This window comes from Brachyhypopomus gauderio, unplaced genomic scaffold (genome assembly GCF_052324685.1).
Source record: "Brachyhypopomus gauderio isolate BG-103 unplaced genomic scaffold, BGAUD_0.2 sc130, whole genome shotgun sequence".
Lineage (NCBI taxonomy): Eukaryota > Metazoa > Chordata > Actinopteri > Gymnotiformes > Hypopomidae > Brachyhypopomus > Brachyhypopomus gauderio.
In genome coordinates this window covers 505,001-526,187 of record NW_027506951.1, presented here as the reverse complement: position 1 = coordinate 526,187, position 21,187 = coordinate 505,001, and the positions used below count along the sequence as shown (strand labels likewise).

General features: G+C 45.3%; 29 non-coding genes across 29 annotated transcripts; all 29 read right to left on the bottom strand.

The window, feature by feature from the left end:
• Positions 1-418: 418 nt before the first annotated feature.
• Positions 419-500, bottom strand: trnal-aag (transfer RNA leucine (anticodon AAG)). Its single transcript has one exon. It is a non-coding gene; the product is annotated as a tRNA-Leu (tRNA).
• A 612-nt stretch (positions 501-1,112) lies between these two features.
• trnal-aag (transfer RNA leucine (anticodon AAG)) lies at positions 1,113-1,194 on the bottom strand. Its single transcript has one exon. It is a non-coding gene; the product is annotated as a tRNA-Leu (tRNA).
• A 611-nt stretch (positions 1,195-1,805) lies between these two features.
• Positions 1,806-1,887, bottom strand: trnal-aag (transfer RNA leucine (anticodon AAG)). Its single transcript has one exon. It is a non-coding gene; the product is annotated as a tRNA-Leu (tRNA).
• Positions 1,888-2,497: 610 nt separating this feature from the next.
• Positions 2,498-2,579, bottom strand: trnal-aag (transfer RNA leucine (anticodon AAG)). The gene has a single exon. It is a non-coding gene; the product is annotated as a tRNA-Leu (tRNA).
• A 609-nt stretch (positions 2,580-3,188) lies between these two features.
• Positions 3,189-3,270, bottom strand: trnal-aag (transfer RNA leucine (anticodon AAG)). Its single transcript has one exon. It is a non-coding gene; the product is annotated as a tRNA-Leu (tRNA).
• Positions 3,271-3,879: 609 nt separating this feature from the next.
• Positions 3,880-3,961, bottom strand: trnal-aag (transfer RNA leucine (anticodon AAG)). The gene has a single exon. It is a non-coding gene; the product is annotated as a tRNA-Leu (tRNA).
• Positions 3,962-4,569: 608 nt separating this feature from the next.
• Positions 4,570-4,651, bottom strand: trnal-aag (transfer RNA leucine (anticodon AAG)). The gene has a single exon. It is a non-coding gene; the product is annotated as a tRNA-Leu (tRNA).
• Positions 4,652-5,260: 609 nt separating this feature from the next.
• trnal-aag (transfer RNA leucine (anticodon AAG)) lies at positions 5,261-5,342 on the bottom strand. The gene has a single exon. It is a non-coding gene; the product is annotated as a tRNA-Leu (tRNA).
• Positions 5,343-5,951: 609 nt separating this feature from the next.
• On the bottom strand, positions 5,952-6,033 carry trnal-aag (transfer RNA leucine (anticodon AAG)). The gene has a single exon. It is a non-coding gene; the product is annotated as a tRNA-Leu (tRNA).
• A 609-nt stretch (positions 6,034-6,642) lies between these two features.
• On the bottom strand, positions 6,643-6,724 carry trnal-aag (transfer RNA leucine (anticodon AAG)). The gene has a single exon. It is a non-coding gene; the product is annotated as a tRNA-Leu (tRNA).
• Positions 6,725-7,332: 608 nt separating this feature from the next.
• trnal-aag (transfer RNA leucine (anticodon AAG)) lies at positions 7,333-7,414 on the bottom strand. Its single transcript has one exon. It is a non-coding gene; the product is annotated as a tRNA-Leu (tRNA).
• A 609-nt stretch (positions 7,415-8,023) lies between these two features.
• Positions 8,024-8,105, bottom strand: trnal-aag (transfer RNA leucine (anticodon AAG)). Its single transcript has one exon. It is a non-coding gene; the product is annotated as a tRNA-Leu (tRNA).
• A 608-nt stretch (positions 8,106-8,713) lies between these two features.
• Positions 8,714-8,795, bottom strand: trnal-aag (transfer RNA leucine (anticodon AAG)). The gene has a single exon. It is a non-coding gene; the product is annotated as a tRNA-Leu (tRNA).
• A 1,221-nt stretch (positions 8,796-10,016) lies between these two features.
• On the bottom strand, positions 10,017-10,098 carry trnal-aag (transfer RNA leucine (anticodon AAG)). The gene has a single exon. It is a non-coding gene; the product is annotated as a tRNA-Leu (tRNA).
• A 608-nt stretch (positions 10,099-10,706) lies between these two features.
• trnal-aag (transfer RNA leucine (anticodon AAG)) lies at positions 10,707-10,788 on the bottom strand. Its single transcript has one exon. It is a non-coding gene; the product is annotated as a tRNA-Leu (tRNA).
• A 609-nt stretch (positions 10,789-11,397) lies between these two features.
• trnal-uag (transfer RNA leucine (anticodon UAG)) lies at positions 11,398-11,479 on the bottom strand. Its single transcript has one exon. It is a non-coding gene; the product is annotated as a tRNA-Leu (tRNA).
• A 609-nt stretch (positions 11,480-12,088) lies between these two features.
• On the bottom strand, positions 12,089-12,170 carry trnal-uag (transfer RNA leucine (anticodon UAG)). The gene has a single exon. It is a non-coding gene; the product is annotated as a tRNA-Leu (tRNA).
• Positions 12,171-12,777: 607 nt separating this feature from the next.
• trnal-uag (transfer RNA leucine (anticodon UAG)) lies at positions 12,778-12,859 on the bottom strand. Its single transcript has one exon. It is a non-coding gene; the product is annotated as a tRNA-Leu (tRNA).
• Positions 12,860-13,468: 609 nt separating this feature from the next.
• trnal-aag (transfer RNA leucine (anticodon AAG)) lies at positions 13,469-13,550 on the bottom strand. The gene has a single exon. It is a non-coding gene; the product is annotated as a tRNA-Leu (tRNA).
• A 1,299-nt stretch (positions 13,551-14,849) lies between these two features.
• On the bottom strand, positions 14,850-14,931 carry trnal-uag (transfer RNA leucine (anticodon UAG)). Its single transcript has one exon. It is a non-coding gene; the product is annotated as a tRNA-Leu (tRNA).
• A 609-nt stretch (positions 14,932-15,540) lies between these two features.
• On the bottom strand, positions 15,541-15,622 carry trnal-uag (transfer RNA leucine (anticodon UAG)). The gene has a single exon. It is a non-coding gene; the product is annotated as a tRNA-Leu (tRNA).
• Positions 15,623-16,231: 609 nt separating this feature from the next.
• Positions 16,232-16,313, bottom strand: trnal-aag (transfer RNA leucine (anticodon AAG)). The gene has a single exon. It is a non-coding gene; the product is annotated as a tRNA-Leu (tRNA).
• A 608-nt stretch (positions 16,314-16,921) lies between these two features.
• trnal-aag (transfer RNA leucine (anticodon AAG)) lies at positions 16,922-17,003 on the bottom strand. The gene has a single exon. It is a non-coding gene; the product is annotated as a tRNA-Leu (tRNA).
• A 609-nt stretch (positions 17,004-17,612) lies between these two features.
• On the bottom strand, positions 17,613-17,694 carry trnal-uag (transfer RNA leucine (anticodon UAG)). The gene has a single exon. It is a non-coding gene; the product is annotated as a tRNA-Leu (tRNA).
• A 609-nt stretch (positions 17,695-18,303) lies between these two features.
• trnal-uag (transfer RNA leucine (anticodon UAG)) lies at positions 18,304-18,385 on the bottom strand. The gene has a single exon. It is a non-coding gene; the product is annotated as a tRNA-Leu (tRNA).
• A 609-nt stretch (positions 18,386-18,994) lies between these two features.
• On the bottom strand, positions 18,995-19,076 carry trnal-aag (transfer RNA leucine (anticodon AAG)). Its single transcript has one exon. It is a non-coding gene; the product is annotated as a tRNA-Leu (tRNA).
• Positions 19,077-19,685: 609 nt separating this feature from the next.
• On the bottom strand, positions 19,686-19,767 carry trnal-uag (transfer RNA leucine (anticodon UAG)). The gene has a single exon. It is a non-coding gene; the product is annotated as a tRNA-Leu (tRNA).
• Positions 19,768-20,376: 609 nt separating this feature from the next.
• Positions 20,377-20,458, bottom strand: trnal-aag (transfer RNA leucine (anticodon AAG)). The gene has a single exon. It is a non-coding gene; the product is annotated as a tRNA-Leu (tRNA).
• A 608-nt stretch (positions 20,459-21,066) lies between these two features.
• trnal-aag (transfer RNA leucine (anticodon AAG)) lies at positions 21,067-21,148 on the bottom strand. Its single transcript has one exon. It is a non-coding gene; the product is annotated as a tRNA-Leu (tRNA).
• Positions 21,149-21,187: the final 39 nt, after the last annotated feature.

The window sequence follows — 21,187 nt, the reverse complement described above, 5'->3', positions numbered from 1 at the left end:
CATCTGTACTGGAAGAGAGGGTTTTCAAGAGAACACAAAGGCAAGAATCATTGTAAAGTTACCAGCTGGCAGCATTCGATCCCATGCCTTCTCAGAGACTGGAGCCTAAATCCAGTGCCTTAGACCACTCAGACACGCTACCACAGGAAGACTGTATTGCTGACATTCTTGTAGAAGAAGCTGAATTTGTCTTCTGTCAGAAGAGGAAAGATGCATCATTTCCTGCCTGTTATCAAAACACTGCAGGGTCTTCAATGTCGCCTAAGAACAAAGCCAGGTATGAGCATTTGCAAATGGCATCGTAGCATGGCTCTCTGCTACCATCATGCGAATAACTGCTCTTCAGCCTTGGGTCAGGCACCGTTGTTGAGAGTGATTAGGTATAAGAATTCTTCTGCCATCTCCTTAAAACAATGCTTGGCAGCGGTGGGATTCGAACCCACGCCTCCGCAGAGACTGGAGCCTTAATCCAGCGCCTTAGACCGCTCGGCCACGCTACCCTTTGGTAATATCTTTTTTTGCAATTTTCAAGTCTGGAGTCCTCCAAAGCAGCATTCTCAACTTGGTACATGAGCAGGGCTGAACTTGTGAGGAACAATGCTTGCCTAACTTTCAAAGTAAAAAATGCTAAGCTATATGTAACTCTGAAAAAGAAGAAGGGTTCCAATGTCTTTTTCAAATTGTTTCCCGTCATCTGTACTGGAAGAGAGGGTTTTCAAGAGAACACAAAGGCAAGAATCATTGTAAAGTTACCAGCTGGCAGCATTCGATCCCATGCCTTCTCAGAGACTGGAGCCTAAATCCAGTGCCTTAGACCACTCAGACACGCTACCACAGGAAGACTGTATTTGCTGACATTCTTGTAGAAGAAGCTGAATTTGTCTTCTGTCAGAAGAGGAAAGATGCATCATTTCCTGCCTGTTATCAAAACACTGCAGGGTCGTCAATGTCGCCTAAGAAACAAAGCCAGGTATGAGCATTTGCAAATGGCATCGTAGCATGGCTCTCTGCTACCATCATGCGAATAACTGCTCTTCAGCCTTGGGTCAGGCACCGTTGTTGAGAGTGATTAGGTATAAGAATTCTTCTGCCATCTCCTTTAAAACAATGCTTGGCAGCGGTGGGATTCGAACCCACGCCTCCGCAGAGACTGGAGCCTTAATCCAGCGCCTTAGACCGCTCGGCCACGCTACCCTTTGGTAATATCTTTTTTGCAATTTTCAAGTCTGGAGTCCTCCAAAGCAGCATTCTCAACTTGGTACATGAGCAGGGCTGAACTTGTGAGGAACAATGCTTGCCTAACTTTCAAAGTAAAAATGCTAAGTTATATGTAACTCTGAAAAAGAAGAAGGGTTCCAATGTCTTTTTCAAATTGTTTCCCGTCATCTGTACTGGAAGAGAGGGTTTTCAAGAGAACACAAAGGCAAGAATCATTGTAAAGTTACCAGCTGGCAGCATTCGATCCCATGCCTTCTCAGAGACTGGAAGCCTAAATCCAGTGCCTTAGACCACTCAGACACGCTACCACAGGAAGACTGTATTTGCTGACATTCTTGTAGAAGAAGCTGAATTTGTCTTCTGTCAGAAGAGGAAAGATGCATCATTTCCTGCCTGTTATCAAAACACTGCAGGGTCTTCAATGTCGCCTAAGAACAAAGCCAGGTATGAGCATTTGCAAATGGCATCGTAGCATGGCTCTCTGCTACCATCATGCGAATAACTGCTCTTCAGCCTTGGGTCAGGCACCGTATGTTGAGAGTGATTAGGTTATAAGAATTCTTCTGCCATCTCCTTAAAACAATGCTTGGCAGCGGTGGGATTCGAACCCACGCCTCCGCAGAGACTGGAGCCTTAATCCAGCGCCTTAGACCGCTCGGCCACGCTACCCTTTGGTAATATCTTTTTTGCAATTTTCAAGTCTGGAGTCCTCCAAAGCAGCATTCTCAACTTGGTACATGAGCCAGGGCTGTGAACTTGTGAGGAACAATGCTTGCCTAACTTTCAAAGTAAAAAATGCTAAGTTATATGTAACTCTGAAAAGAAGAAGGGTTCCAATGTCTTTTTCAAATTGTTTCCCGTCATCTGTACTGGAAGAGAGGGCTTTCAAGAGAACACAAAGGCAAGAATCATTGTAAAGTTACCAGCTGGCAGCATTCGATCCCATGCCTTCTCAGAGACTGGAGCCTAAATCCAGTGCCTTAGACCACTCAGACACGCTACCACAGGAAGACTGTATTTGCTGACATTCTTGTAGAAGAAGCTGAATTTGTCTTCTGTCAGAAGAGGAAAGATGCATCATTTCCTGCCTGTTATCAAAACACTGCAGGGTCTTCAATGTCGCCTAAGAACAAAGCCAGGTATGAGCATTTGCAAATGGCATCGTAGCATGGCTCTCTGCTACCATCATGCGAATAACTGCTCTTCAGCCTTGGGTCAGGCACCGTTGTTGAGAGTGATTAGGTATAAGAATTCTTCTGCCATCTCCAAAAAAACTGCTTGGCAGCGGTGGGATTCGAACCCACGCCTCCGCAGAGACTGGAGCCTTAATCCAGCGCCTTAGACCGCTCGGCCACGCTACCCTTTGGTAATATCTTTTTTGCAATTTTCAAGTCTGGAGTCCTCCAAAGCAGCATTCTCAACTTGGTACATGAGCAGGGCTGAACTTGTGAGGAACAATGCTTGCCTAACTTTCAAAGTAAAAAATGCTAAGTTATATGTAACTCTGAAAAAGAAGAAGGGTTCCAATGTCTTTTTCAAATTGTTTCCCGTCATCTGTACTGGAAGAGAGGGTTTTCAAGAGAACACAAAGGCAAGAATCATTGTAAAGTTACCAGCTGGCAGCATTCGATCCCATGCCTTCTCAGAGACTGGAGCCTAAATCCAGTGCCTTAGACCACTCAGACACGCTACCACAGGAAGACTGTATTTGCTGACATTCTTGTAGAAGAAGCTGAATTTGTCTTCTGTCAGAAGAGGAAAGATGCATCATTTCCTGCCTGTTATCAAAACACTGCAGGGTCTTCAATGTCGCCTAAGAACAAAGCCAGGTATGAGCATTTGCAAATGGCATCGTAGCATGGCTCTCTGCTACCATCATGCGAATAACTGCTCTTCAGCCTTGGGTCAGGCACCGTTGTTGAGAGTGATTAGGTATAAGAATTCTTCTGCCATCTCCTTAAAACAATGCTTGGCAGCGGTGGGATTCGAACCCACGCCTCCGCAGAGACTGGAGCCTTAATCCAGCGCCTTAGACCGCTCGGCCACGCTACCCTTTGGTAATATCTTTTTTGCAATTTTCAAGTCTGGAGTCCTCCAAAGCAGCATTCTCAACTTGGTACATGAGCAGGGCTGAACTTGTGAGGAACAATGCTTGCCTAACTTTCAAAGTAAAAAATGCTAAGTTATATGTAACTCTGAAAAAGAAGAAGGGTTCCAATGTCTTTTTCAAATTGTTTCCCGTCATCTGTACTGGAAGAGAGGGTTTTCAAGAGAACACAAAGGCAAGAATCATTGTAAAGTTACCAGCTGGCAGCATTCGATCCCATGCCTTCTCAGAGACTGGAGCCTAAATCCAGTGCCTTAGACCACTCAGACACGCTACCACAGGAAGACTGTATTTGCTGACATTCTTGTAGAAGAAGCTGAATTTGTCTTCTGTCAGAAGAGGAAAGATGCATCATTTCCTGCCTGTTATCAAAACACTGCAGGGTCTTCAATGTCGCCTAAGAACAAAGCCAGGTATGAGCATTTGCAAATGGCATCGTAGCATGGCTCTCTGCTAACATCTTGCGAATAACTGCTCTTCAGCCTTGGGTCAGGCACCGTTGTTGAGAGTGATTAGGTATAAGAATTCTTCTGCCATCTCCTTAAAACAATGCTTGGCAGCGGTGGGATTCGAACCCACGCCTCCGCAGAGACTGGAGCCTTAATCCAGCGCCTTAGACCGCTCGGCCACGCTACCCTTTGGTAATATCTTTTTTGCAATTTTCAAGTCTGGAGTCCTCCAAAGCAGCATTCTCAACTTGGTACATGAGCAGGGCTGAACTTGTGAGGAACAATGCTTGCCTAACTTTCAAAGTAAAAAATGCTAAGTTATATGTAACTCTGAAAAAGAAGAAGGGTTCCAATGTCTTTTTCAAATTGTTTCCCGTCATCTGTACTGGAAGAGAGGGCTTTCAAGAGAACACAAAGGCAAGAATCATTGTAAAGTTACCAGCTGGCAGCATTCGATCCCATGCCTTCTCAGAGACTGGAGCCTAAATCCAGTGCCTTAGACCACTCAGACACGCTACCACAGGAAGACTGTATTTGCTGACATTCTTGTAGAAGAAGCTGAATTTGTCTTCTGTCAGAAGAGGAAAGATGCATCATTTCCTGCCTGTTATCAAAACACTGCAGGGTCTTCAATGTCGCCTAAGAACAAAGCCAGGTATGAGCATTTGCAAATGGCATCGTAGCATGGCTCTCTGCTACCATCATGCGAATAACTGCTCTTCAGCCTTGGGTCAGGCACCGTTGTTGAGAGTGATTAGGTATAAGAATTCTTCTGCCATCTCCAAAAAAACTGCTTGGCAGCGGTGGGATTCGAACCCACGCCTCCGCAGAGACTGGAGCCTTAATCCAGCGCCTTAGACCGCTCGGCCACGCTACCCTTTGGTAATATCTTTTTTGCAATTTTCAAGTCTGGAGTCCTCCAAAGCAGCATTCTCAACTTGGTACATGAGCAGGGCTGAACTTGTGAGGAACAATGCTTGCCTAACTTTCAAAGTAAAAAATGCTAAGTTATATGTAACTCTGAAAAAGAAGAAGGGTTCCAATGTCTTTTTCAAATTGTTTCCCGTCATCTGTACTGGAAGAGAGGGTTTTCAAGAGAACACAAAGGCAAGAATCATTGTAAAGTTACCAGCTGGCAGCATTCGATCCCATGCCTTCTCAGAGACTGGAGCCTAAATCCAGTGCCTTAGACCACTCAGACACGCTACCACAGGAAGACTGTATTTGCTGACATTCTTGTAGAAGAAGCTGAATTTGTCTTCTGTCAGAAGAGGAAAGATGCATCATTTCCTGCCTGTTATCAAAACACTGCAGGGTCTTCAATGTCGCCTAAGAACAAAGCCAGGTATGAGCATTTGCAAATGGCATCGTAGCATGGCTCTCTGCTACCATCATGCGAATAACTGCTCTTCAGCCTTGGGTCAGGCACCGTTGTTGAGAGTGATTAGGTATAAGAATTCTTCTGCCATCTCCTTAAAACAATGCTTGGCAGCGGTGGGATTCGAACCCACGCCTCCGCAGAGACTGGAGCCTTAATCCAGCGCCTTAGACCGCTCGGCCACGCTACCCTTTGGTAATATCTTTTTTGCAATTTTCAAGTCTGGAGTCCTCCAAAGCAGCATTCTCAACTTGGTACATGAGCAGGGCTGAACTTGTGAGGAACAATGCTTGCCTAACTTTCAAAGTAAAAAATGCTAAGCTATATGTAACTCTGAAAAAGAAGAAGGGTTCCAATGTCTTTTTCAAATTGTTTCCCGTCATCTGTACTGGAAGAGAGGGTTTTCAAGAGAACACAAAGGCAAGAATCATTGTAAAGTTACCAGCTGGCAGCATTCGATCCCATGCCTTCTCAGAGACTGGAGCCTAAATCCAGTGCCTTAGACCACTCAGACACGCTACCACAGGAAGACTGTATTTGCTGACATTCTTGTAGAAGAAGCTGAATTTGTCTTCTGTCAGAAGAGGAAAGATGCATCATTTCCTGCCTGTTATCAAAACACTGCAGGGTCTTCAATGTCGCCTAAGAACAAAGCCAGGTATGAGCATTTGCAAATGGCATCGTAGCATGGCTCTCTGCTACCATCATGCGAATAACTGCTCTTCAGCCTTGGGTCAGGCACCGTTGTTGAGAGTGATTAGGTATAAGAATTCTTCTGCCATCTCCTTAAAACAATGCTTGGCAGCGGTGGGATTCGAACCCACGCCTCCGCAGAGACTGGAGCCTTAATCCAGCGCCTTAGACCGCTCGGCCACGCTACCCTTTGGTAATATCTTTTTTGCAATTTTCAAGTCTGGAGTCCTCCAAAGCAGCATTCTCAACTTGGTACATGAGCAGGGCTGAACTTGTGAGGAACAATGCTTGCCTAACTTTCAAAGTAAAAAATGCTAAGTTATATGTAACTCTGAAAAAGAAGAAGGGTTCCAATGTCTTTTTCAAATTGTTTCCCGTCATCTGTACTGGAAGAGAGGGTTTTCAAGAGAACACAAAGGCAAGAATCATTGTAAAGTTACCAGCTGGCAGCATTCGATCCCATGCCTTCTCAGAGACTGGAGCCTAAATCCAGTGCCTTAGACCACTCAGACACGCTACCACAGGAAGACTGTATTTGCTGACATTCTTGTAGAAGAAGCTGAATTTGTCTTCTGTCAGAAGAGGAAAGATGCATCATTTCCTGCCTGTTATCAAAACACTGCAGGGTCTTCAATGTCGCCTAAGAACAAAGCCAGGTATGAGCATTTGCAAATGGCATCGTAGCATGGCTCTCTGCTACCATCATGCGAATAACTGCTCTTCAGCCTTGGGTCAGGCACCGTTGTTGAGAGTGATTAGGTATAAGAATTCTTCTGCCATCTCCTTAAAACAATGCTTGGCAGCGGTGGGATTCGAACCCACGCCTCCGCAGAGACTGGAGCCTTAATCCAGCGCCTTAGACCGCTCGGCCACGCTACCCTTTGGTAATATCTTTTTTGCAATTTTCAAGTCTGGAGTCCTCCAAAGCAGCATTCTCAACTTGGTACATGAGCAGGGCTGAACTTGTGAGGAACAATGCTTGCCTAACTTTCAAAGTAAAAAATGCTAAGTTATATGTAACTCTGAAAAAGAAGAAGGGTTCCAATGTCTTTTTCAAATTGTTTCCCGTCATCTGTACTGGAAGAGAGGGCTTTCAAGAGAACACAAAGGCAAGAATCATTGTAAAGTTACCAGCTGGCAGCATTCGATCCCATGCCTTCTCAGAGACTGGAGCCTAAATCCAGTGCCTTAGACCACTCAGACACGCTACCACAGGAAGACTGTATTTGCTGACATTCTTGTAGAAGAAGCTGAATTTGTCTTCTGTCAGAAGAGGAAAGATGCATCATTTCCTGCCTGTTATCAAAACACTGCAGGGTCTTCAATGTCGCCTAAGAACAAAGCCAGGTATGAGCATTTGCAAATGGCATCGTAGCATGGCTCTCTGCTACCATCATGCGAATAACTGCTCTTCAGCCTTGGGTCAGGCACCGTTGTTGAGAGTGATTAGGTATAAGAATTCTTCTGCCATCTCCAAAAAAACTGCTTGGCAGCGGTGGGATTCGAACCCACGCCTCCGCAGAGACTGGAGCCTTAATCCAGCGCCTTAGACCGCTCGGCCACGCTACCCTTTGGTAATATCTTTTTTGCAATTTTCAAGTCTGGAGTCCTCCAAAGCAGCATTCTCAACTTGGTACATGAGCAGGGCTGAACTTGTGAGGAACAATGCTTGCCTAACTTTCAAAGTAAAAAATGCTAAGTTATATGTAACTCTGAAAAAGAAGAAGGGTTCCAATGTCTTTTTCAAATTGTTTCCCGTCATCTGTACTGGAAGAGAGGGTTTTCAAGAGAACACAAAGGCAAGAATCATTGTAAAGTTACCAGCTGGCAGCATTCGATCCCATGCCTTCTCAGAGACTGGAGCCTAAATCCAGTGCCTTAGACCACTCAGACACGCTACCACAGGAAGACTGTATTTGCTGACATTCTTGTAGAAGAAGCTGAATTTGTCTTCTGTCAGAAGAGGAAAGATGCATCATTTCCTGCCTGTTATCAAAACACTGCAGGGTCTTCAATGTCGCCTAAGAACAAAGCCAGGTATGAGCATTTGCAAATGGCATCGTAGCATGGCTCTCTGCTACCATCATGCGAATAACTGCTCTTCAGCCTTGGGTCAGGCACCGTTGTTGAGAGTGATTAGGTATAAGAATTCTTCTGCCATCTCCTTAAAACAATGCTTGGCAGCGGTGGGATTCGAACCCACGCCTCCGCAGAGACTGGAGCCTTAATCCAGCGCCTTAGACCGCTCGGCCACGCTACCCTTTGGTAATATCTTTTTTGCAATTTTCAAGTCTGGAGTCCTCCAAAGCAGCATTCTCAACTTGGTACATGAGCAGGGCTGAACTTGTGAGGAACAATGCTTGCCTAACTTTCAAAGTAAAAAATGCTAAGTTATATGTAACTCTGAAAAAGAAGAAGGGTTCCAATGTCTTTTTCAAATTGTTTCCCGTCATCTGTACTGGAAGAGAGGGTTTTCAAGAGAACACAAAGGCAAGAATCATTGTAAAGTTACCAGCTGGCAGCATTCGATCCCATGCCTTCTCAGAGACTGGAGCCTAAATCCAGTGCCTTAGACCACTCAGACACGCTACCACAGGAAGACTGTATTTGCTGACATTCTTGTAGAAGAAGCTGAATTTGTCTTCTGTCAGAAGAGGAAAGATGCATCATTTCCTGCCTGTTATCAAAACACTGCAGGGTCTTCAATGTCGCCTAAGAACAAAGCCAGGTATGAGCATTTGCAAATGGCATCGTAGCATGGCTCTCTGCTAACATCTTGCGAATAACTGCTCTTCAGCCTTGGGTCAGGCACCGTTGTTGAGAGTGATTAGGTATAAGAATTCTTCTGCCATCTCCAAAAAAACTGCTTGGCAGCGGTGGGATTCGAACCCACGCCTCCGCAGAGACTGGAGCCTTAATCCAGCACCTTAGACCGCTCGGCCACGCTACCCTTTGGTAATATCTTTTTTGCAATTTTCAAGTCTGGAGTCCTCCAAAGCAGCATTCTCAACTTGGTACATGAGCAGGGCTGAACTTGTGAGGAACAATGCTTGCCTAACTTTCAAAGTAAAAAATGCTAAGTTATATGTAACTCTGAAAAAGAAGAAGGGTTCCAATGTCTTTTTCAAATTGTTTCCCGTCATCTGTACTGGAAGAGAGGGTTTTCAAGAGAACACAAAGGCAAGAATCATTGTAAAGTTACCAGCTGGCAGCATTCGATCCCATGCCTTCTCAGAGACTGGAGCCTAAATCCAGTGCCTTAGACCACTCAGACACGCTACCACAGGAAGACTGTATTTGCTGACATTCTTGTAGAAGAAGCTGAATTTGTCTTCTGTCAGAAGAGGAAAGATGCATCATTTCCTGCCTGTTATCAAAACACTGCAGGGTCTTCAATGTCGCCTAAGAACAAAGCCAGGTATGAGCATTTGCAAATGGCATCGTAGCATGGCTCTCTGCTACCATCATGCGAATACCATCATGCGAATAATAAATGCGAACCCATGCCTCCGCAGAGACTGGAGCCTAAATCCAGCGCCTTAGACCGCTCGGCCACGCTACCCTTTGGTAATATCTTTTTTGCAATTTTCAAGTCTGGAGTCCTCCAAAGCAGCATTCTCAACTTGGTACATGAGCAGGGCTGAACTTGTGAGGAACAATGCTTGCCTAACTTTCAAAGTAAAAAATGCTAAGCTATATGTAACTCTGAAAAAGAAGAAGGGTTCCAATGTCTTTTTCAAATTGTTTCCCGTCATCTGTACTGGAAGAGAGGGTTTTCAAGAGAACACAAAGGCAAGAATCATTGTAAAGTTACCAGCTGGCAGCATTCGATCCCATGCCTTCTCAGAGACTGGAGCCTAAATCCAGTGCCTTAGACCACTCAGACACGCTACCACAGGAAGACTGTATTTGCTGACATTCTTGTAGAAGAAGCTGAATTTGTCTTCTGTCAGAAGAGGAAAGATGCATCATTTCCTGCCTGTTATCAAAACACTGCAGGGTCTTCAATGTCGCCTAAGAACAAAGCCAGGTATGAGCATTTGCAAATGGCATCGTAGCATGGCTCTCTGCTACCATCATGCGAATAACTGCTCTTCAGCCTTGGGTCAGGCACCGTTGTTGAGAGTGATTAGGTATAAGAATTCTTCTGCCATCTCCTAAAAACACTGCTTGGCAGCGGTGGGATTCGAACCCACGCCTCCGCAGAGACTGGAGCCTTAATCCAGCGCCTTAGACCGCTCGGCCACGCTACCCTGTGGTAATATCTTTTTTGCAATTTTCAAGTCTGGAGTCCTCCAAAGCAGCATTCTCAACTTGGTACATGAGCAGGGCTGAACTTGTGAGGAACAATGCTTGCCTAACTTTCAAAGTAAAAAATGCTAAGCTATATGTAACTCTAAAAAAGAAGAAGGGTTCCAATGTCTTTTTCAAATTGTTTCCCGTCATCTGTACTGGAAGAGAGGGTTTTCAAGAGAACACAAAGGCAAGAATCATTGTAAAGTTACCAGCTGGCAGCATTCGATCCCATGCCTTCTCAGAGACTGGAGCCTAAATCCAGTGCCTTAGACCACTCAGACACGCTACCACAGGAAGACTGTATTTGCTGACATTCTTGTAGAAGAAGCTGAATTTGTCTTCTGTCAGAAGAGGAAAGATGCATCATTTCCTGCCTGTTATCAAAACACTGCAGGGTCTTCAATGTCGCCTAAGAACAAAGCCAGGTATGAGCATTTGCAAATGGCATCGTAGCATGGCTCTCTGCTACCATCATGCGAATAACTGCTCTTCAGCCTTGGGTCAGGCACCGTTGTTGAGAGTGATTAGGTATAAGAATTCTTCTGCCATCTCCAAAAAAACTGCTTGGCAGCGGTGGGATTCGAACCCACGCCTCCGCAGAGACTGGAGCCTTAATCCAGCGCCTTAGACCGCTCGGCCAAGCTACCCTGTGGTAATCTCTTTTTTGCAATTTTCAAGTCTGGAGTCCTCCAAAGCAGCATTCTCAACTTGGTACATGAGCAGGGCTGAACTTGTGAGGAACAATGCTTGCCTAACTTTCAAAGTAAAAAATGCTAAGCTATATGTAACTCTGAAAAAGAAGAAGGGTTCCAATGTCTTTTTCAAATTGTTTCCCGTCATCTGTACTGGAAGAGAGGGTTTTCAAGAGAACACAAAGGCAAGAATCATTGTAAAGTTACCAGCTGGCAGCATTCGATCCCATGCCTTCTCAGAGACTGGAGCCTAAATCCAGTGCCTTAGACCACTCAGACACGCTACCACAGGTAGACTGCATTTGCTGACATTCTTGTGGAAGAAGGTGAATTTTTCTTCTGTCAGAAGAGGAAAGATGCATCATTTCCTGCCTGTTATCAAAACACCGCAGGGTCTTCAATGTCGCCTAAGAACAAAGCCAGGTATGAGCATTTGCAAATGGCATCGTGGCATGGCTCTCTGCTACCATCATGCGAATGACTGCTCTTCAGCCTTGGGTCAGGCACCATTGTTGAGAGTGATTAGGTATAAGAATTCTTCTGCCATCTCTTAAAAACACTGCTTGGCAGCGGTGGGATTCGAACCCACGCCTCCGCAGAGACTGGAGCCTAAATCCAGCGCCTTAGACCGCTCGGCCACGCTACCCTTTGGTAATATCTTTTTTGCAATTTTCAAGTCTGGAGTCCTCCAAAGCAGCATTCTCAACTTGGTACATGAGCAGGGCTGAACTTGTGAGGAACAATGCTTGCCTAACTTTCAAAGTAAAAAATGCTAAGCTATATGTAACTCTGAAAAAGAAGAAGGGTTCCAATGTCTTTTTCAAATTGTTTCCCGTCATCTGTACTGGAAGAGAGGGTTTTCAAGAGAACACAAAGGCAAGAATCATTGTAAAGTTACCAGCTGGCAGCATTCGATCCCATGCCTTCTCAGAGACTGGAGCCTAAATCCAGTGCCTTAGACCACTCAGACACGCTACCACAGGAAGACTGCATTTGCTGACATTCTTGTGGAAGAAGGTGAATTTTTCTTCTGTCAGAAGAGGAAAGATGCATCATTTCCTGCCTGTTATCAAAACACCGCAGGGTCTTCAATGTCGCCTAAGAACAAAGCCAGGTATGAGCATTTGCAAATGGCATCGTGGCATGGCTCTCTGCTACCATCATGCGAATGACTGCTCTTCAGCCTTGGGTCAGGCACCATTGTTGAGAGTGATTAGGTATAAGAATTCTTCTGCCATCTCTTAAAAACACTGCTTGGCAGCGGTGGGATTCGAACCCACGCCTCCGCAGAGACTGGAGCCTAAATCCAGCGCCTTAGACCGCTCGGCCACGCTACCCTTTGGTAATATCTTTTTTGCAATTTTCAAGTCTGGAGTCCTCCAAAGCAGCATTCTCAACTTGGTACATGAGCAGGGCTGAACTTGTGAGGAACAATGCTTGCCTAACTTTCAAAGTAAAAAATGCTAAGCTATATGTAACTGAAAAAGAAGAAGGGTTCCAATGTCTTTTTCAAATTGTTTCCCGTCATCTGTACTGGAAGAGAGGGTTTTCAAGAGAACACAAAGGCAAGAATCATTGTAAAGTTACCAGCTGGCAGCATTCGATCCCATGCCTTCTCAGAGACTGGAGCCTAAATCCAGTGCCTTAGACCACTCAGACACGCTACCACAGGAAGACTGCATTTGCTGACATTCTTGTGGAAGAAGGTGAATTTTTCTTCTGTCAGAAGAGGAAAGATGCATCATTTCCTGCCTGTTATCAAAACACCGCAGGGTCTTCAATGTCGCCTAAGAACAAAGCCAGGTATGAGCATTTGCAAATGGCATCGTGGCATGGCTCTCTGCTACCATCATGCGAATGACTGCTCTTCAGCCTTGGGTCAGGCACCATTGTTGAGAGTGATTAGGTATAAGAATTCTTCTGCCATCTCTTAAAAACACTGCTTGGCAGCGGTGGGATTCGAACCCACGCCTCCGCAGAGACTGGAGCCTAAATCCAGCGCCTTAGACCGCTCGGCCACGCTACCCTTTGGTAATATCTTTTTTGCAATTTTCAAGTCTGGAGTCCTCCAAAGCAGCATTCTCAACTTGGTACATGAGCAGGGCTGAACTTGTGAGGAACAATGCTTGCCTAACTTTCAAAGTAAAAAATGCTAAGCTATATGTAACTCTGAAAAAGAAGAAGGGTTCCAATGTCGTTTTCAAATTGTTTCCCGTCATCTGTACTGGAAGAGAGGGTTTTCAAGAGAACACAAAGGCAAGAATCATTGTAAAGTTACCAGCTGGCAGCATTCGATCCCATGCCTTCTCAGAGACTGGAGCCTAAATCCAGTGCCTTAGACCACTCAGACACGCTACCACAGGAAGACTGTATTTGCTGACATTCTTGTAGAAGAAGCTGAATTTGTCTTCTGTCAGAAGAGGAAAGATGCATCATTTCCTGCCTGTTATCAAAACACTGCAGGGTCTTCAATGTCGCCTAAGAACAAAGCCAGGTATGAGCATTTGCAAATGGCATCGTAGCATGGCTCTCTGCTACCATCATGCGAATAACTGCTCTTCAGCCTTGGGTCAGGCACCGTTGTTGAGAGTGATTAGGTATAAGAATTCTTCTGCCATCTCCTAAAAACACTGCTTGGCAGCGGTGGGATTCGAACCCACGCCTCCGCAGAGACTGGAGCCTTAATCCAGCGCCTTAGACCGCTCGGCCACGCTACCCTGTGGTAATATCTTTTTTGCAATTTTCAAGTCTGGAGTCCTCCAAAGCAGCATTCTCAACTTGGTACATGAGCAGGGCTGAACTTGTGAGGAACAATGCTTGCCTAACTTTCAAAGTAAAAAATGCTAAGCTATATGTAACTCTGAAAAAGAAGAAGGGTTCCAATGTCTTTTTCAAATTGTTTCCCGTCATCTGTACTGGAAGAGAGGGTTTTCAAGAGAACACAAAGGCAAGAATCATTGTAAAGTTACCAGCTGGCAGCATTCGATCCCATGCCTTCTCAGAGACTGGAGCCTAAATCCAGTGCCTTAGACCACTCAGACACGCTACCACAGGAAGACTGTATTTGCTGACATTCTTGTAGAAGAAGCTGAATTTGTCTTCTGTCAGAAGAGGAAAGATGCATCATTTCCTGCCTGTTATCAAAACACTGCAGGGTCTTCAATGTCGCCTAAGAACAAAGCCAGGTATGAGCATTTGCAAATGGCATCGTAGCATGGCTCTCTGCTACCATCATGCGAATAACTGCTCTTCAGCCTTGGGTCAGGCACCGTTGTTGAGAGTGATTAGGTATAAGAATTCTTCTGCCATCTCCAAAAAAACTGCTTGGCAGCGGTGGGATTCGAACCCACACCTCCGCAGAGACTGGAGCCTTAATCCAGCTCCTTAGACCGCTCGGCCAAGCTACCCTGTGGTAATCTCTTTTTTGCAATTTTCAAGTCTGGAGTCCTCCAAAGCAGCATTCTCAACTTGGTACATGAGCAGGGCTGAACTTGTGAGGAACAATGCTTGCCTAACTTTCAAAGTAAAAAATGCTAAGCTATATGTAACTCTGAAAAAGAAGAAGGGTTCCAATGTCTTTTTCAAATTGTTTCCCGTCATCTGTACTGGAAGAGAGGGTTTTCAAGAGAACACAAAGGCAAGAATCATTGTAAAGTTACCAGCTGGCAGCATTCGATCCCATGCCTTCTCAGAGACTGGAGCCTAAATCCAGTGCCTTAGACCACTCAGACACGCTACCACAGGTAGACTGCATTTGCTGACATTCTTGTGGAAGAAGGTGAATTTTTCTTCTGTCAGAAGAGGAAAGATGCATCATTTCCTGCCTGTTATCAAAACACCGCAGGGTCTTCAATGTCGCCTAAGAACAAAGCCAGGTATGAGCATTTGCAAATGGCATCGTGGCATGGCTCTCTGCTACCATCATGCGAATGACTGCTCTTCAGCCTTGGGTCAGGCACCATTGTTGAGAGTGATTAGGTATAAGAATTCTTCTGCCATCTCTTAAAAACACTGCTTGGCAGCGGTGGGATTCGAACCCACGCCTCCGCAGAGACTGGAGCCTAAATCCAGCGCCTTAGACCGCTCGGCCACGCTACCCTTTGGTAATATCTTTTTTGCAATTTTCAAGTCTGGAGTCCTCCAAAGCAGCATTCTCAACTTGGTACATGAGCAGGGCTGAACTTGTGAGGAACAATGCTTGCCTAACTTTCAAAGTAAAAAATGCTAAGCTATATGTAACTCTGAAAAAGAAGAAGGGTTCCAATGTCTTTTTCAAATTGTTTCCCGTCATCTGTACTGGAAGAGAGGGTTTTCAAGAGAACACAAAGGCAAGAATCATTGTAAAGTTACCAGCTGGCAGCATTCGATCCCATGCCTTCTCAGAGACTGGAGCCTAAATCCAGTGCCTTAGACCACTCAGACACGCTACCACAGGAAGACTGCATTTGCTGACATTCTTGTGGAAGAAGGTGAATTTTTCTTCTGTCAGAAGAGGAAAGATGCATCATTTCCTGCCTGTTATCAAAACACCGCAGGGTCTTCAATGTCGCCTAAGAACAAAGCCAGGTATGAGCATTTGCAAATGGCATCGTGGCATGGCTCTCTGCTACCATCATGCGAATGACTGCTCTTCAGCCTTGGGTCAGGCACCATTGTTGAGAGTGATTAGGTATAAGAATTCTTCTGCCATCTCTTAAAAACACTGCTTGGCAGCGGTGGGATTCGAACCCACGCCTCCGCAGAGACTGGAGCCTAAATCCAGCGCCTTAGACCGCTCGGCCACGCTACCCTTTGGTAATATCTTTTTTGCAATTTTCAAGTCTGGAGTCCTCCAAAGCAGCATTCTCAACTTGGTACATGAGCAGGGCTGAACTTGTGAGGAACAATGCTTGCCTAACTTTCAAAGTAAAAAATGCTAAGCTATATGTAACTCTGAAAAAGAAGAAGGGTTCCAATGTCTTTTTCAAATTGTTTCCCGTCATCTGTACTGGAAGAGAGGGTTTTCAAGAGAACACAAAGGCAAGAATCATTGTAAAGTTACCAGCTGGCAGCATTCGATCCCATGCCTTCTCAGAGACTGGAGCCTAAATCCAGTGCCTTAGACCACTCAGACACGCTACCACAGGAAGACTGTATTTGCTGACATTCTTGTAGAAGAAGCTGAATTTGTCTTCTGTCAGAAGAGGAAAGATGCATCATTTCCTGCCTGTTATCAAAACACTGCAGGGTCTTCAATGTCGCCTAAGAACAAAGCCAGGTATGAGCATTTGCAAATGGCATCGTAGCATGGCTCTCTGCTACCATCATGCGAATAACTGCTCTTCAGCCTTGGGTCAGGCACCGTTGTTGAGAGTGATTAGGTATAAGAATTCTTCTGCCATCTCCTAAAAACACTGCTTGGCAGCGGTGGGATTCGAACCCACGCCTCCGCAGAGACTGGAGCCTTAATCCAGCGCCTTAGACCGCTCGGCCACGCTACCCTGTGGTAATATCTTTTTTGCAATTTTCAAGTCTGGAGTCCTCCAAAGCAGCATTCTCAACTTGGTACATGAGCAGGGCTGAACTTGTGAGGAACAATGCTTGCCTAACTTTCAAAGTAAAAAATGCTAAGCTATATGTAACTCTGAAAAAGAAGAAGGGTTCCAATGTCTTTTTCAAATTGTTTCCCGTCATCTGTACTGGAAGAGAGGGTTTTCAAGAGAACACAAAGGCAAGAATCATTGTAAAGTTACCAGCTGGCAGCATTCGATCCCATGCCTTCTCAGAGACTGGAGCCTAAATCCAGTGCCTTAGACCACTCAGACACGCTACCACAGGAAGACTGTATTTGCTGACATTCTTGTAGAAGAAGCTGAATTTGTCTTCTGTCAGAAGAGGAAAGATGCATCATTTCCTGCCTGTTATCAAAACACTGCAGGGTCTTCAATGTCGCCTAAGAACAAAGCCAGGTATGAGCATTTGCAAATGGCATCGTAGCATGGCTCTCTGCTACCATCATGCGAATAACTGCTCTTCAGCCTTGGGTCAGGCACCGTTGTTGAGAGTGATTAGGTATAAGAATTCTTCTGCCATCTCCAAAAAAACTGCTTGGCAGCGGTGGGATTCGAACCCACGCCTCCGCAGAGACTGGAGCCTTAATCCAGCGCCTTAGACCGCTCGGCCACGCTACCCTGTGGTAATCTCTTTTTTGCAATTTTCAAGTCTGGAGTCCTCCAAAGCAGCATTCTCAACTTGGTACATGAGCAGGGCTGAACTTGTGAGGAACAATGCTTGCCTAACTTTCAAAGTAAAAAATGCTAAGCTATATGTAACTCTGAAAAAGAAGAAGGGTTCCAATGTCTTTTTCAAATTGTTTCCCGTCATCTGTACTGGAAGAGAGGGTTTTCAAGAGAACACAAAGGCAAGAATCATTGTAAAGTTACCAGCTGGCAGCATTCGATCCCATGCCTTCTCAGAGACTGGAGCCTAAATCCAGTGCCTTAGACCACTCAGACACGCTACCACAGGTAGACTGCATTTGCTGACATTCTTGTGGAAGAAGGTGAATTTTTCTTCTGTCAGAAGAGGAAAGATGCATCATTTCCTGCCTGTTATCAAAACACCGCAGGGTCTTCAATGTCGCCTAAGAACAAAGCCAGGTATGAGCATTTGCAAATGGCATCGTGGCATGGCTCTCTGCTACCATCATGCGAATGACTGCTCTTCAGCCTTGGGTCAGGCACCATTGTTGAGAGTGATTAGGTATAAGAATTCTTCTGCCATCTCTTAAAAACACTGCTTGGCAGCGGTGGGATTCGAACCCACGCCTCCGCAGAGACTGGAGCCTAAATCCAGCGCCTTAGACCGCTCGGCCACGCTACCCTTTGGTAAAATCTTTTTTGCAATTTTCAAGTCTGGAGTCCTCCAAAGCAGCATTCTCAACTTGGTACATGAGCAGGGCTGAACTTGTGAGGAACAATGCTTGCCTAACTTTCAAAGTAAAAAATGCTAAGCTATATGTAACTCTGAAAAAGAAGAAGGGTTCCAATGTCTTTTTCAAATTGTTTCCCGTCATCTGTACTGGAAGAGAGGGTTTTCAAGAGAACACAAAGGCAAGAATCATTGTAAAGTTACCAGCTGGCAGCATTCGATCCCATGCCTTCTCAGAGACTGGAGCCTAAATCCAGTGCCTTAGACCACTCAGACACGCTACCACAGGAAGACTGTATTTGCTGACATTCTTGTAGAAGAAGCTGAATTTGTCTTCTGTCAGAAGAGGAAAGATGCATCATTTCCTGCCTGTTATCAAAACACTGCAGGGTCTTCAATGTCGCCTAAGAACAAAGCCAGGTATGAGCATTTGCAAATGGCATCGTGGCATGGCTCTCTGCTACCATCATGCGAATGACTGCTCTTCAGCCTTGGGTCAGGCACCATTGTTGAGAGTGATTAGGTATAAGAATTCTTCTGCCATCTCTTAAAAACACTGCTTGGCAGCGGTGGGATTCGAACCCACGCCTCCGCAGAGACTGGAGCCTAAATCCAGCGCCTTAGACCGCTCGGCCACGCTACCCTTTGGTAATATCTTTTTTGCAATTTTCAAGTCTGGAGTCCTCCAAAGCAGCATTCTCAACTTGGTACATGAGCAGGGCTGAACTTGTGAGGAACAATGCTTGCCTAACTTTCAAAGTAAAAAATGCTAAGCTATATGTAACTCTGAAAAAGAAGAAGGGTTCCAATGTCTTTTTCAAATTGTTTCCCGTCATCTGTACTGGAAGAGAGGGTTTTCAAGAGAACACAAAGGCAAGAATCATTGTAAAGTTACCAGCTGGCAGCATTCAATCCCATGCCTTCTCAGAGACTGGAGCCTAAATCCAGTGCCTTAGACCACTCAGACACGCTACCACAGGAAGACTGTATTTGCTGACATTCTTGTAGAAGAAGCTGAATTTGTCTTCTGTCAGAAGAGGAAAGATGCATCATTTCCTGCCTGTTATCAAAACACTGCAGGGTCTTCAATGTCGCCTAAGAACAAAGCCAGGTATGAGCATTTGCAAATGGCATCGTAGCATGGCTCTCTGCTACCATCATGCGAATAACTGCTCTTCAGCCTTGGGTCAGGCACCGTTGTTGAGAGTGATTAGGTATAAGAATTCTTCTGCCATCTCCTAAAAACACTGCTTGGCAGCGGTGGGATTCGAACCCACGCCTCCGCAGAGACTAGAGCCTTAATCCAGCGCCTTAGACCGCTCGGCCACGCTACCCTGTGGTAATATCTTTTTTGCAATTTTCAAGTCTGGAGTCCTCCAAAGCAGCATTCTCAACTTGGTACATGAGCAGGGCTGAACTTGTGAGGAACAATGCTTGCCTAACTTTCAAAGTAAAAAATGCTAAGCTATATGTAACTCTGAAAAAGAAGAAGGGTTCCAATGTCTTTTTCAAATTGTTTCCCGTCATCTGTACTGGAAGAGAGGGTTTTCAAGAGAACACAAAGGCAAGAATCATTGTAAAGTTACCAGCTGGCAGCATTCGATCCCATGCCTTCTCAGAGACTGGAGCCTAAATCCAGTGCCTTAGACCACTCAGACACGCTACCACAGGAAGACTGTATTTGCTGACATTCTTGTAGAAGAAGCTGAATTTGTCTTCTGTCAGAAGAGGAAAGATGCATCATTTCCTGCCTGTTATCAAAACACTGCAGGGTCTTCAATGTCGCCTAAGAACAAAGCCAGGTATGAGCATTTGCAAATGGCATCGTAGCATGGCTCTCTGCTACCATCATGCGAATGACTGCTCTTCAGCCTTGGGTCAGGCACCATTGTTGAGAGTGATTAGGTATAAGAATTCTTCTGCCATCTCTTAAAAACACTGCTTGGCAGCGGTGGGATTCGAACCCACGCCTCCGCAGAGACTGGAGCCTAAATCCAGCGCCTTAGACCGCTCGGCCACGCTACCCTTTGGTAATATCTTTTTTGCAATTTTCAAGTCTGGAGTCCTCCAAAGCAGCATTCTCAACTTGGTACATGAGCAGGGCTGAACTTGTGAGGAACAATGCTTGCCTAACTTTCAAAGTAAAAAATGCTAAGCTATATGTAACTCTGAAAAAGAAGAAGGGTTCCAATGTCTTTTTCAAATTGTTTCCCGTCATCTGTACTGGAAGAGAGGGTTTTCAAGAGAACACAAAGGCAAGAATCATTGTAAAGTTACCAGCTGGCAGCATTCGATCCCATGCCTTCTCAGAGACTGGAGCCTAAATCCAGTGCCTTAGACCACTCAGACACGCTACCACAGGAAGACTGTATTTGCTGACATTCTTGTAGAAGAAGCTGAATTTGTCTTCTGTCAGAAGAGGAAAGATGCATCATTTCCTGCCTGTTATCAAAACACTGCAGGGTCTTCAATGTCGCCTAAGAACAAAGCCAGGTATGAGCATTTGCAAATGGCATCGTAGCATGGCTCTCTGCTACCATCATGCGAATAACTGCTCTTCAGCCTTGGGTCAGGCACCGTTGTTGAGAGTGATTAGGTATAAGAATTCTTCTGCCATCTCCTAAAAACACTGCTTGGCAGCGGTGGGATTCGAACCCACGCCTCCGCAGAGACTAGAGCCTTAATCCAGCGCCTTAGACCGCTCGGCCACGCTACCCTGTGGTAATATCTTTTTTGCAATTTTCAAGTCTGGAGTCCTCCAAAGCAGCATTCTCAACTTGGTACATGAGCAGGGCTGAACTTGTGAGGAACAATGCTTGCCTAACTTTCAAAGTAAAAAATGCTAAGCTATATGTAACTCTGAAAAAGAAGAAGGGTTCCAATGTCTTTTTCAAATTGTTTCCCGTCATCTGTACTGGAAGAGAGGGTTTTCAAGAGAACACAAAGGCAAGAATCATTGTAAAGTTACCAGCTGGCAGCATTCGATCCCATGCCTTCTCAAAGACTGGAGCCTAAATCCAGTGCCTTAGACCACTCAGACACGCTACCACAGGAAGACTGTATTTGCTGACATTCTTGTAGAAGAAGCTGAATTTGTCTTCTGTCAGAAGAGGAAAGATGCATCATTTCCTGCCTGTTATCAAAACACTGCAGGGTCTTCAATGTCGCCTAAGAACAAAGCCAGGTATGAGCATTTGCAAATGGCATCGTAGCATGGCTCTCTGCTACCATCATGCGAATAACTGCTCTTCAGCCTTGGGTCAGGCACCGTTGTTGAGAGTGATTAGGTATAAGAATTCTTCTGCCATCTCCAAAAAAACTGCTTGGCAGCGGTGGGATTCGAACCCACGCCTCCGCAGAGACTGGAGCCTTAATCCAGCGCCTTAGACCGCTCGGCCACGCTACCCTGTGGTAATCTCTTTTTTGCAATTTTCAAGTCTGGAGT